We start from the raw sequence: 14634 nt of genomic DNA, 5'->3' as shown, positions 1-14634 counted from the left end.
GACCTGAATTCAAATGTGACCTCAGATATTATCTGTGTGAACCTGGCCAAATTATTTAACCCTGTTTGCCTCTCTGTAAAATAAGCTAAAGGAAATGATACTGTAGTATTTTTGCCAAGAAAACCTCAAATGGGATCATGAACAGTGAGACATGAGTGAAACAAATGAACAACAAGAAGAGTTATATATAGTTTGAATTTAATGAGATAATGGACATATGTATATAAAACAGAAAATCTACTGATGTGGAAGCTATCAGTCAATCAGATCTATTATATAGCAGGTACTGGGAATATAACTTTAAAAATGAAACAATCCTTACAAGAAGCTGACATTTTAATGGGGAGACAACAAATGCAATAAAATCTATATTCCTTGGTTTAATGAGCATTTGGGAATAGGAGGGGAGGGGCAAGAAAGACTTCATGCAGAGGATGCTTAAATTGAGTCTTAAAGAAGAAAAGGACCCTATGAGGTAGGGCTAAGGAGGAAGTGAATTCCAAACTAGTGAGACAGTGCAATGGCCAAACTAAAGATGAAATGGTGAGGAACAAAAAGGAGTCCACTTTGGTTGGATTGCAGAATAGAATGTGAATTTGAACTCAGGGATTTGGTGAAGTTGTGAAGACTCATAGGAACTTACATTTCACTCTAGAGGTAACAGGGAGCCATCCGGTTGACTGAATAGGGGAATCTGCATTTAAGGAAGGCAGCAATGAGCAGGGCAGCCTAGGGTGATGAGAGACTTGAGGCATCATGATCAGTTGGAAGGTTGTTGGAATAATGCAGGAGAGAGGTGCATTGAGAGGGGAGTTATATGAGTAGAGACTAGAGGTCGGATGTAGGAGATGTTGTGGAGGTAAAAATGACAAGATTTGGCAACTGATTGGATGTGTCACTTGAGGGAAAGTAAATAGTTGGGGATAATGCAAAAGTAAAGACTCTGAGAGACTGAAAGATGGTGAATCAACAGGAAAGTTTAGAACAACAGAAAGTTTGGGGGAAATAATGATGGGTTCAGTTTTGGACATGATGAGTTTTAAGATGTCTCTGGGGAATTTTAGCTGAAAATTTCCAAAAGGAAAATAGAGATCCAAGATTAAAGCATAGCAGAGATTGCAACTGTATTCATACAAACACATTCACACATACAAGCACATATCTACAGCCATATTTGTTAGTCATCTGCAAAGAGATGATAGTTATATCCATAGGAACTGATTAATGCTAACTAAGCTCTGTATTGCCAAAAAAAATAAAAAATCATGCTCATGTTCAAAAATTGGCATTTTTTTCTTATTTGTTGTGACCTAGATGACTCTGGATAGAGTGCCAGGCCTGGAATCAGGAAAGTCTAAATTCAAAGATGACCTCGGACGTTTATTAGCTATATAACACAAGGCAAGTCATTTAACTATTCGCTTCAGTTTACTCCTCTGTAAAATGACTGAAAAAGAAAATGGTAAACCACTCCAGTGTCTTTGCCAAAGAAACTCCAAATGGAGTCATGAATAAACAGACAGGACTGAAATGACTTAACACCAATGAAAAAGCATTTTTGTAATATACTCTACATTGATTTTGTAGAAATAACTTTAGCTATTTATCCATCAAACATTCATTCATTCAGGAGAAGTTAAGTGGTGCAGTAGATAGAGCACTGGTCTTGGAGTCAGGACAACCTGAGTTCAAATCTGAACTTAGACACTTAATAATTTACTTAACTGTATGACCTTGGACAAGTTACTTAACGGCCCCCCCCCCCCAACGCCAGCAGAAACAAAAAAGAAAACCCAACAAAACATTTATTCAGTGTCTTTGATATAAAAGGAACTGTAATTGGAAGTTACTATGGAATTTTGATTAAACCAACACCTCACACCCTATATCAAGATAAGATCAAATTGGATACAGGATTTAGACATAAAAAAACCATACTATAAGCAAACTACAAGATCAAGGTGTAGTTTACCTGTCGGATCTATGGAAAGGGAAGCAGTTTATAAACAAGGAAAAGATGGAGAACATCATTAAAAACAAACCAGATAATTTTGCTTACATTAAATTAAAAAGCTTTTGCACAGACAAAACCACTGTAACCAAGATCAAAAGAAATGTAGTAAATTGGGAAACAATTTTTACAACTAGGAATTCTAACAAAGGATTCATTTCTAAACTATACAGAGAACTGAGTCAAATTTTCAAAAAAACAAGCCATTCTCCAATTGACAAATGGTCAAAGGATATGAAAAGGCAATTTACAGTTGAGGAAATCAAAGTGATCCATAGTCATATGAAAAATCATTACTTTTTAGAGAAATTAAAGCAAATTAAAGCATCTCTGAGGTACTACCTCATACCTCTCTGGCCAATATGACCAGAAAGGACAATAATCAATGTTGGAAAGGATGTGGGAAATCTGGAACACTGATACATTGTTGGTGGAGCTGTGAACTCATCCAACCTTTCTAGAGAGCAATTTGGAATTGCACCCAAAGTGCAACAAAAAATGTGCATACCCTTTGATCCAGCAATACCACTACTGGGTCTATATCCTGAATAGATTATGAAAAAACATCACTGTACAAAAATATTCATAGGAGCCCTATTTTTGGTGGCAAAGAATTAGAAATTAAATGAATGTCCTTCAATTGGGGAATGTTTTAACAGACTGTGGTATATGTATGTGATGGAACCCTATTGTTCTATTAGAAACCAGGAGGGATAGGAATTCAGGGAAGCATGTTAGGATTTGCATGAACTAATGTTGAGAGAGATGAACAGAACCAGAAAATCATTGTACACTCTAACAGCAACATGGGGGTGATACCAACCTCGATGGACTTGCTCATTCCATCAGTGCAGCAATCAGGGGACAACTTCGGAGTATCTGTGATGGAGAAAACCATCTGTATCCAGAGAAAGAATTGTGGAGTTTGAACAAAGACCAAAGGCTATTATCTTCAATTTAGGGGAAAAACCCTGTTATTTTATTACATAATTTTGCTATCTCTTATACTTTATTTTTCTTCTTTAAGTATATGATCTCTCTCATCACATTCAACTTAGATCAATGTATAGCATGGAAACAATGTAAAGACTAACAGACTGCCTTCTGTGAGGAGTGGGGGAAGGGAAGCAAGAATAGGGGAAAAATTGTAAAACTCAAAATAAATAAAATCTTTCTTTCAAAAAATAAAAGGAACTGGTTGATGTTGAAAGATAAAAAAAAATAGAATTGATATTGTTCTTTCCCTGAAGAAGCTCACATCATGGAGGGAAGAATCAATAGATACAGCAATACCATAAAATGAAGTAAGATATGTTGCTCTTTGTTATGCCTTCCAAGTTCAAACAGAACATGTCCAATCCCATCACTGTGGGATGGCATTTTAAATACTTGAAGAGGTTCATCACATCCCTATCAATCTTCTTTGTTCTATGTTCCATAGATTAGTTTGGATGTGGTATTAGCTTCACCCTCCTGCTTGCCATCTTCAAGATGAGCATCTGTTTATTTGTGTCCTTCCTAAAATGTGACAACCAGGAGTGAACATTATACTTCAGATGTGGCTTGATAGGGCTAGGATGTGCAGAAGACTTAGCATCTCCTTTGTTCTGGGCACCATGGCTCTCTGACTACAGCCTATGATTGCTTTAGCTTTCCTACATGCTAAATCAACTGTTGATGCACATTTAATCTGTGTTCCCTAGAATCCTCAGATCTTTTTCATTTGAATTGCTTATTTAGCTACACCTTCCCAATCTTGTACTTATTTATTTATTTATTTGTTTGTTTATTTTTTAGGACTTTGCAAGGCAAATGGGGTTAAGTGGCTTGCCCAAGGCCACACAGCTAGGTAATTATTAAGTGTCTGAGATAGGATTTAAACTCAAAGTACTCCGGACTCCAGGGTCAGTGCTCCATCCACTGCACCACCTAGCTGCCCCCTCCCCCATCTTGTACTTATAAAGTTGATTTTTCTTGTAACCCAAGTAAAAGATTTTACACTTACTCCTATAAAATTTCCTCTTAAAAAAAATTGGACCAATCTTCTACTAAGTCAAGATCATTTGAAGTTTAATACAGTTATATAATGTATTAGTTATCCAGGGAGAATGCTGGCACATGCTCACCAAGCAGATCTCTGAAAAAAAAATCAATGTATAAAAAAATCTTTTACGTTTAATCTGATTATTAATATTTTCTTCAACATTTTCTTCAGCCTAGACAATCAACAAAACAATAACTGAAGCCCTGATTTGTAGCATTTGCCTACATCTAGGGTATAAGGTTTAAACTGAAAAGTTAACAAATAGAAAACTAGAAGCTGGTCCAAGCTGGCTCCAGCACATCTCTGTACTTATTCCTGTCAAGTTTTGTATTATAGGCAGATTTGATAAATAGGATATCATTGTTGCTGTTGGATAGTTTATAGAGCACTGGGATCGGAACCATCTTCTGGATTTGGAATTCATCTTCTTGAATTTCAGTCTGGTCTCAGACACAGACTAGCTGTGGGACCTTTCGGAAGTTATTTAACCCTGTTTATCTCAGTTCCTCATCTGTAAAATGAGCTGGAGAAGGAAATGGAAATCCACTCTAGTATTGTTGCTGAGAAAACCCAAAATGCAGTCACCAAGGGTCAAACACAACTGAAAGAACTGTACAACAACAACAAATGGGGATCAACCATAGATTACTGGAGCTCTACTGCTCAACTGGAGATTTCCAAGTGGACATCAAATCATTAATTACTCTTTGAGAATTAATTCATTCTCTCTGATAAGATGTAAATTCCCTGAGAGCAGTAATTTTTTTTTTTTGTCCTCTCACCTAGCACACACTAGATAATAAATGGTATACAGAATGGGCTGAATAAATGTTTGTTGATAGACTGGTACCATTAAGCCAAACCTGAATCCACCTAACTTTTGTACTGTTGATTCCACATCTTGCCCTCTTTTTCACAAGAATTGCTATAGAGACTGTCCATTGCTGTAGCTAAAAATTTAATCACCCTCTAGCCTGCTTGGTGGTGAACCTCTCTAAAATTTGCTTGGGTCCTCAATGCCCAAGGAGCAATTCTTTGCTGACTTTCTAGAAATAGAGATCATAAAAGAGGAGACTGATGAATTAATTGAAAGATCAGGATATTAAGTCATCAGTTTGATAATAATGAACTAGGCCTGATTCTAACTTAAATAACTAATTGAAAAGAAATGAGAATTTTAGTGGGGAAAAAACTGAAAGTCAATTAATGTTTTGATGCTATTTTAAAGCACAATATTATATAAGTATATATTTCATTTACATTTGTCATTTAAATCATCTCAAATCAATGAACATTGATTGATTAGATATTAAATAGAAATCAGTTTTACATGCTGGAGATCCAAAGACAAAAACAAAACAAATAGTGTCTTCCTCTAGGTTCTTACATGCTTAGAATAATGCCTGGGGCATAGTCATCTTACTAAATGTTTGATAATCAGTTAACAGATACAAGGTAGATATGTTATTTATGCAGATAAAAAATTACAAGAAACTTGAGGAATTTGAGAAAGCTCTAATAGTGAGGGGGTGATCAGGGAAGGGGATTCCTTTAGAAGGTAGACCCTGAGTTGAAAAAAGCTAAGGATTCTAAAGATATGTGAGGAATACAGAGTATATGTAGGTAGATAAAACATGGAATGCTCAGTAGGTCAGGTTGGGGGGTGGTCAATAGAACCAAAAAATGTAGATGGGTCAAGTAGGATAAGTTCTGGAAAAGACTATTTTTGTCTTCAAATGAAGTGATTTCAAATGAGGGCTCCTAAGAAAAATAATATTTATTTAAAAGGAAAGGCAATGGACCCCTGGGGAAAGCTTCAAAGAAAAAAAGATTTTTTTAAAACTATAAAAGAGGAGGTGAAATGGTGACTTAGTCACTTCTACTATACCTATGAAGCATTTTGTAAAAAAAGAGGATTCTGACTTTTTACTTCTTTTTTTTAGGTCCAAATTTCTTACCCACTGCCACCTCAGATGCTTGACACTAGTAGTGTGACCCTGGACAAGTTGCTTAACCCCAATTCTCACCCTACTTCCCCCAAAAAGTACTCCAGGTTGTTGAATGATTTACAAATCCTCAGAAATAAGTCTTTATACAAAAAAACTTACTTGACATGAAATAGCAAACTTGTAAAAAATTTCAAATCTCAACTAAGACGAGGTTATGATTCATGAATCAAAAGGTGGGAGGAGTGCCATACCATAGTAGATAGCAGTTGAAAAAAAATCTGTATTTAAGTTTTACTTCTGTTGGATCTGTTCCCCTTTAAAACTCTTTGAGATCACAGATTATAGTTGTGTTCAGGATGGTCATTAATGCATGGAGTTTTCCCAATCATTTAATTAACAAAATGGCAGGTCCAGGCTAATTCTCCTCTATTCCCTTTTACTTCCCAGGATGTAATTGACACAGTTGATAGAAAAATCAGAAAATATTTTGCTTCAACTCAGATAAAACATGGCCTTTAGATAATCAAGAAAATTATTGGCTCTCAGTGAGCCTGTAATTTAGGAGGTTTAATATCATAATAGTAAAAGGTAATGACTAACATTGTTATGGAACTTTTCCATATCAATTTGCTTTTGGATTTACTGAACTGAATGTTTCATAAGAGGGAAAAAATGGAGCCCATTTCATAAACCTGTAAAAGCTCTACTGACATTTCCAGAGAAACACATCAACAGAATAAGCATCTAGCAACTATAGATACAATTTTTGATTCAGGATTTAATTAAGCAAAAGGTTTTAAGCACCTACTGTATCAAACACATATTGGAAGTCTGCTTAGTATACAAAGGACCTGCCTTGCAGTTGGGAAGGACTAAGTTCTCTGACTACATTCAACTTGGGAGAGAGAACGCTAAAATTTCATTGTGAAATCTGTAAACAACAAATCAGGGCTTGGCTTGTTGTTTTATTGCTTATATACGATTAAGAAAGTGATGAAGAAAATTTAAAATATATGAGATTTACATATGAAAAAATGCTCCAGATCATTACTGATTAGAGAAATCTATCTTAAAACATGAAGTGCCACCTCACATCAGATTGGCTAAAATGACAAAAAAGGAAAACAATCAAAATTGGGGTAGTTGTGGAAGAATTGGGACATTAATGCACTAGTGGAGTTATGAACTAATCCAACCATTCTGGAGAGCAATATGGAATTGTGCCCAAAGAGCAATAAAACCGATCATACCTTTTGATCCAGTGATATCAATACTAGGTCTATATCCAGAAGAATTCATTAAAAAAAAAAAGGGAAAAGTCCCACATGTTCCAAAACATTCATAGCAGCTCTTTTTGTAGTGGAAAAGAATTGGAAATTGAAGGGAATGTCCATCAATTGGGGAATGGTTGGACAAATTATAGTATATGGATGTTATGGGGTATTTTTGTTCTAAAAGAAACCATGAATGGTCGGATATTAGAGAAGCATTGAATGACTTATGGGATCTGATTCTGAGAGAAGGGAACAGAATCAAGAAAACATAGCATACATTCACAACAGCATTCAGTTCCTCTCAGCAAGTCAGAGAGTTAGGAAAACTCTGGGAGATCTGTGATGAACACTGCCATTCATATTCAGATGATGGGAAAAAAAGTGAAACAAACAAAAAAAATTACAGAATCTGAATACTTTAAATATTTTAATAAATTTAATTGAATTTTAATTTAAAAATTCTCTTGTGTTTTTCCTTCCTTTTTTTCTTTAGTCCTAATTCCTCATACAGAAAGTGACTAATATGTAGACATGTTAAACCCAAATGTACCTTTACAATATTCACTAGACTGTCTACTACTGAAGGGAGGGGTTGAGAAAGTAAAGTGTATTCACATTCACATGCATATATATGTTGAAAAACTTTCATAACATGTCAATGGAAAAATAAAATATCGATAGAAAAAAGTTAGATTGAAACATTTATTTTGAGTATTTTTTTCCCCAGAGCTGCTTGTTAAATATTTATCAGCATATCCCTCACTAAAATTGAGGTGTGAATTTTCAGTCCATGTTTAGGGCTTTTCTCTCTGTCTCTCTGTCTCTCACATTTTCTGTGATAGCCCAATATAATATACAAATATATTAGAAAGTGGTTAATTTATAAAAGTACTATGCAAAAAGGCAAAGGACTATGAGTATCACTATTGACTTGGAGATTAGAAAAAGCTAATCAGAGGAAGCATCTGAAGACTTTGAAGGAAGGATAGTGTTTAACAGACAGAGCCTGGGGGAAGGATAGGAAGAGACACTTTTCAGGCCCAGTGAACAAAGTTCAAGCTGGGAAATGATAGGAGTAGTGGAGAAAAAAGATGCTAAAGAATTTGGCATTTTTTAAGGGGGTTACATAGTGAATGGTGTCAGGAAAAGGTATCTGTGAATCTAGGTAAGGCTGGAAAAATGATTCCTTTGACCTCTATATGTGATAGCTAGGTGGAAGGGCTAGAATGCTGGTCCTAGAGTTAAATATTGCTGCCTAAAACATTTACTAGTTGTATGACCTTGAGCAAATTATTCTGTCTCTCTCTTAGACTTAGGTATCTCTACTATTAAATGGGGCTAATTACAGCACCTACCTTTATCAAACAAGATACTACTTGTAAAGGGTTTTTCAAACCTTAAGGAGATATACAAATGCTAGCTATTATCACTCATTAGAGACATACAGTCTTTTTTTGTAACAAAGATGACTCCCTGTGTGCTATGGAGAATGGGATTTTCTAATATTAAGAATAGAAATAAATTACTAATATTATTTTCTATATGTAAAGTTAAAAAATACTTTTTTGGAATCCTTGCCCTAAATCCTGTCTCTGAGTGAAAATTACTGAAGATTTAGTTTGACAGGATAGGAGAATTAAAGATCCCCAAATCTCATCTTAGCTCTTTTTTCCTCTAGTCTTCCATCTTCTACCTTCTGTCTCTGTCTCTGACTCTATCTCTTGTCTCTTGTCTCCTGGTTTCCTGTCTCTCTCTCTCTCTGTCTCTCTCTGGAATGCCTGTGTGTGTACTGTCAACCTATGAAACAAAATGAAGAACTAGGACATTTCTCTTAAAATAGGAGTATTAAATGGACAAAGGATGCGCACTCAAGTATTTAAATCATTCCATAATGTAAACATTTCCCCCAAATTCTTTTTTGAAGATAAGTGTAACACAAAAAACAGTAGCATTTACCCAGTTTACATACCTTCAATAAACATGAAATTCACATATAACATTAAAAAAATGTAATTCGTAAGGAATTTGAACATTTCCTTATGGACAGCCTTTTTTAAAATAAAGATAAATAAAAGATTAATTTAAGTGGATATAGTTGAGTCTTAATAGATTGCATCACCTTTGATGCAGATAGGGTTCAAGCTTAAGTCCCACTTTTCCTAAGTCTGACATTTTGAAAGTGGTTTCTTTTATTTTTGTAGGGTAAAAAAACTCCCACACTCGTCTGCAAAAACAAAATGCTACGAGATATTTCCAGCGATGAGATTCTAGAACCCAACTATCTTCACCGAGTAACAAAGACAATATTTCAAGGGATTTAAAAGAGTAGCAGAATTTCTATAGGATTCTAGTGGAAGAACAGGTTACTCCGGTAAGTATCGGTTCCTTCAGGTGGCTAAATTGGCCTGGGGCCCCAGTGGAGTAGACTGCCTTTGTTCACTGCACCCTTTTGTGGTTGCTAGAGATTCTCTAGGGAAGTAAGCCCCTACTTGAGCTGCAGGCTGGCTAAGGAAAAGCACCTTTCACCTACTTAAAGAAGATTTGCATTAGAGCTGATCTCCGAGCTCTCTAAGTCCTCTTTACCTTTACCTCTTTACCTGGCTTCTCCGCATGAAAGGGGGAAAAAAAGCTCATTCTTGAAGTGAACGCCCGCTTTACTTGCCTACCTTGATCCAATTTAAGTCACGCTACACCTAGGAAATGAAAACTGTTTCCTTGGCCTCGGGAAGCGGCGGAGACTTCCTGAGAGTTGGAAACTGGGCAGCGGGGGAGGGCTCCGCGGTCCGGAAGCCGGGGAGCGGCAGGGGGCCAGGGAGTCCTAGTCTGCCCTTCCCGGGGGTTCCCGGCTCGGAGGCTGGCCCCGGGCCGGCCTGGTGTCCCCGACAACCTCGGCTTCCCCCCGTTTCCCCTCCACCACGGGGAGTCTGAGGGGAATGCGGGGGAAACAAGAGCCGGGCGAGTCCAGGGCGGCCCGAGTACGCGCGGATAAAAATAGCCACTTTTTGTGCATGTTGTGGGGGGGGGGGGCGGATGAGGCGAGGATCCCCCCCCCCCCCCGCAGGATGCTGAGCCTTCAGCTCCAGCTACAGGCCTGGGTATTCCAAGTCGCTCGGGTTCTTTGGGCCCCAAAGGGCCGTTTTTGCTAAACTTGTCAATTAACGCTATTAAAGCAGGGGCGAAAGCCCGGGGGCTGCTGCGGGCTCCCTGCGGGGCAGCGGCACGATGCCCTCGCCATGCGGAGGCGGGTCGGGCCTCGGCCTGGGCCGCGGGGGCCGGGGTGCGTGGCGGGGCCACTCGGAAGCCCCGGCCCAAATGACCTGTAGTAACCTCGCTCCTCCCCCTCTCCTCCCCGGGCTTTACTCTTCCCGGCCGGAATTCGATAGGCTGGGCCCCTCACGCGCCACCGCCGGCGGGCCAATGGGCGGCGGCGGCTCCTGAATATGCAAACGAGGCGCCGGGGGTGCGTGTCCCGGACGGTTCGGGACTTAACAGCCATCGGCTTCCCAGCGCCCGAGAGCGGCGGAAGCGCGGCCGCGGCGCCCGGGGCGGTTGGGACGCGGGGCGGGAGGGAGCCGGGAGGCGCGGGAGCCGGAGGGCCGGGCCGGGCCTGCCCCGCCTCGGAAGCGCGGCCGCGGGGCCTCCCGGAGCCGGCGGCCCGGGGGGCTCGGATGCTTCCAGGCCTGTGACCGGCGCGGAGGCGGGCGGCGCCGGTGAGTGAGGGGCGCAGCGCGCGCCGCCGCCCCATTGTTGTTCCCGGCGGCCGGGGGCGGCGGGGGGCGGGGAGCGTTGCCCCGCGCGCGGCCCCGCCCCCGCCCCCCGCCGCCGAGGGCTCTCGGGGCGCCGTGGGGCCGCGGGAGGGGGCGGGGAGGCGTGCGCGCCCCCGGAGCCGCGCGGCCCGGCCCGGTGCAGCGAGCCCGGGGGGAGGGGCGCGGGGGCGGGGCCGGGCCGGGCCCCCCCGCAGCGCCGAGGGGGAGGGGCGCATCCGGGGGCCCGAGCCGGGGGGAGCGAGGCTGCCCACACCCCCGCTGGCCCCACGGGAGGGAGCCGCCTCCGACCCAGCGTTGGGGTGATGGGAGGAGAGCCGCTGGGTCTGACAACATTGGGGTGATGGGGCAGCTGGGTCTGCCAACATTGGGGTGTTAGAGCAGCTGGATCTGACAACATTGGGGTGATGGGGCAGCTGGATCTGACAACATTGGGGTGATGGGGCAGCTGGGTCTGACAACATTGGGGTGATGGGGCAGCTGGGTCTGCCAACATTGGGGTGATGGGGCAGCTGGATCTGACAACATTGGGGTGTTAGAGCAGCTGGATCTGACAACATTGGGGTGATGGGGCAGCTGGATCTGACAACATTGGGGTGTTAGAGCAGCTGGGTCTGACAACATTGGGGTGATGGGGCAGCTGGATGTGACAACATTGGGGTGATGGGGCAGCTGGATCTGACAACATTGGGGTGTTAGAGCCGCTGGGTCTGACAACATTGGGGTGATGGGGCAGCTGGATGTGACAACACTGGGGTGTTAGAGCAGCTGAATCTGACAACATTGGGGTGATGGGGCAGCTGGATGTGACAACACTGGGGTGTTAGAGCAGCTGAATCTGACAACATTGGGGTGATGGGGCAGCTGGATGTGACAACATTGGGGTGATGGGGCAGCTGGATGTGACAACATTGGGGTGATGGGGCAGCTGGATCTGACAACATTAGGGTGTTAGAGCCGCTGGGTCTGACAACATTGGGGTGATGGGGCAGCTGGATGTGACAACACTGGGGTGTTAGAGCAGCTGAATCTGACAACATTGGGGTGATGGGGCAGCTGGATCTGACAACATTGGGGTGATGGGGCAGCTGGATGTGACAACATTGGGGTGATGGGGCAGCTGGATGTGACAACATTGGGGTGATGGGGCAGCTGGATCTGACAACATTGGGGTGATGGGAGGAGAGCTGCTGGATCTGACAGCATTGGGGTGATGGGAGGAGAGCCGCTGGATCTGACAACATTGGGTTGTTAGAGCAGCTGGATCTGACTTAACATTGGGGTGATGGGAGGGGAGCAGCTGGATCTGACTTAACATTGGGGTGATGGGAGGAGAGCCGCTGGATCTGACAACATTGGGGTGTTAGAACACCTGGATCTGACAACATTGAGGTGTTAGAGCAGCTAGATCTGACAACATTGGGGTGATGGAGCAGCTGGATCTGACTTAACTTTGGGGTGATGGGAGGAGAGCCACTGGATCTGACAACATTGGGGTGATGGGAGTAGAGCCGCTGGATCTGACAATATTGGGGTGTTAGAGCAGCTGGATCTGACAACATTGGGGTGATGGAGCAGCTGGATCTGACAACATTGGGGTGATGGAGCAGCTGGATCTTACTCAACATTGGGGTGATGAGAGGAGAGCCACTGAATATGACAACATTGGGGTGATGGAGAAGAACTGCTAGATGTGACTTAACATTGGGGTGATGGCAGAAGAAATGCTGATTCTAATTTAACATTGGGGTGATGGGAGAATTGCTGCTGGATGTGACTTGACATAGGGGTGATGGGAGAAGAAATGCTGAATCTGACATCATTGGAGCGATGGAAGGAGAGCTGTTGCTGCTGCATCTGAAGGTGTGGGAAGGGGAGAGCCTGGGCCAGCTGGGGCTTTGGTGGGGTGGAAAAAGGAAAATCTGGTCTGGAGGCAGGGGGTGCTTTAAGCACATTATCCTGCTGGATCTCTGGCCCAGCTTGGGGTGATGTGTGTGTGCACGCGCACGCACTCTTCAGAGCCTTGTTGCTGGACCTGGGTGATGGAGAGGGAAAGGCAAGGCCACTGACTGGTCTGGATTGGAGGTGGGAGTGAGGGTGAAGTCTCCAAGTCTGTGTGGGGTAGAAATGGGGAAGAACTGGGTAGGGGTGGGATGTGAGGCCAAACCCATACCTGAGCAAGTTCAACTCATCTGAAATTAGATTGGTTCCTCAACTTTTGTGCCATAGAGTCTGGGAGTCTTGGTATGCAAGGTGGATGAAAATTGGGTTATGGGACCTGCTCTACCAATCCAAACTGCCTTTGATATTTGGGACAATACAAAGAATGGATCATAGGGTTTTTTTTCTTTTGGAAGTATAGTGGGCATCCTTTTGAGATCTATGATTCAGGTGGTCAGTTGAGAATTGATTATTTTTACCTTAGTGCATTTTGTAGACATAGAAATCAGTAGGATTAAGAGCTAAAAGGGGATCTTGTAGATAATAAAGTGCAACTCTTGAGAAGTGACTTGCTCCAAGACTTTGCTACCTCAAACCAGTATGACCTCGGACAGTTCACTTCCTTTCAACAAAGCACATCTTCTGTGCAAATCACTTAAACCAGGACTGCTCAAAATGTGGTCATTGTGGCTCCTGGTGGGTTTACTAATGCTTTAGTAAATGAAGCTGAGCTACCACAGAGCTCTCACTAAAATGGCAAATCACCATATATTGTCTAGTTTCAGTAAGAGCTTTTCAAAGTAAGGTTGGGTAGCCCTGACTAAGGTCACAAACCAAGCTGCAGAGTGATCCTCTCTGAAGCCAGTCCTTTCCCCCAACCCTAATAGAGATTTATAGCTGGAAGAGAATTTAGAGGCCATCATTTTACAGATGGGAAATTGAGGCACAGAATTTAAGTGATCTAAAACAGGTAAAGGCAGAAACTGGATTTTGACCTGGGTCTTTCTGACATCTAAGTCCTGTGCCGTGTTGCCTCCCTGTATCTTGTTGCCTGCCTTCACCTGACCTCGGGCATAGTGAAAATGAATGGGAGCTACAGATCTTTAAAGTGGTGTTGTAACCATTTTTACTTCAAATTCTGACCTAGGAGTGTTGTAATTTGAAACACAGTTCCTTCTTGGGTATCCTAGTTTAAAAAGTTTTGTTTTGTGGATGGATCTTGAATCAACTCTTAAGGTTTGAAGTGTGAAGATTGTATTCATTAAAGGCAGAAGTACTATGTTACGGGGATGTAGTTAGCACATTGTGTTGTTTCCTTCTTTATCATGAGATACCTTTTTGAATTGGTACCTTATTTCCTTTGTCACCTCAGTGAGTTTTCTTTTTAGATTTAAATCTTGCCAGTTTCTTTCTTACTTAAAACAAAACTAGATTTGCAGTGTGATGTGGATTATTAAACTCGCAGTTGAGAGAGTTGATTTCCTTTTGTCTCTAACAAGGTGCTTGACCTTAGTCAAATCCCTTTCTCTCCAGATCTAAGTTTGCAGAGTTGGACTAGAAGATCTAAGGGCCTTTTCCTTTCTATGATTCTATAATTCTTTAAATGAAAGTATCGGATCAGGTAATTTTAAGGTCTTTTTTCAATTATGAG

General features: G+C 42.0%; 1 protein-coding gene across 2 annotated transcripts in view; it reads left to right on the top strand.

Annotated features, from left to right (window-relative positions):
* Positions 1-10860: 10860 nt before the first annotated feature.
* The window catches only part of ACSL3 (acyl-CoA synthetase long chain family member 3), an 80905-nt gene continuing 77131 nt past the window's right edge, over positions 10861-14634 (top strand). For both annotated transcript variants that reach the window (XM_074191268.1, XM_074191267.1), the window contains exon 1: positions 10861-10988. The gene's annotated coding sequence lies outside the window, so the exon portion shown is untranslated. The remainder of the gene's footprint in view (positions 10989-14634) is intronic.

The sequence above is a fragment of the Macrotis lagotis genome, chromosome 6 (assembly GCF_037893015.1).
Source record: "Macrotis lagotis isolate mMagLag1 chromosome 6, bilby.v1.9.chrom.fasta, whole genome shotgun sequence".
Classification (NCBI taxonomy): domain Eukaryota; kingdom Metazoa; phylum Chordata; class Mammalia; order Peramelemorphia; family Peramelidae; genus Macrotis; species Macrotis lagotis.
This window is presented reverse-complemented; position numbering and strand designations above follow the sequence as displayed.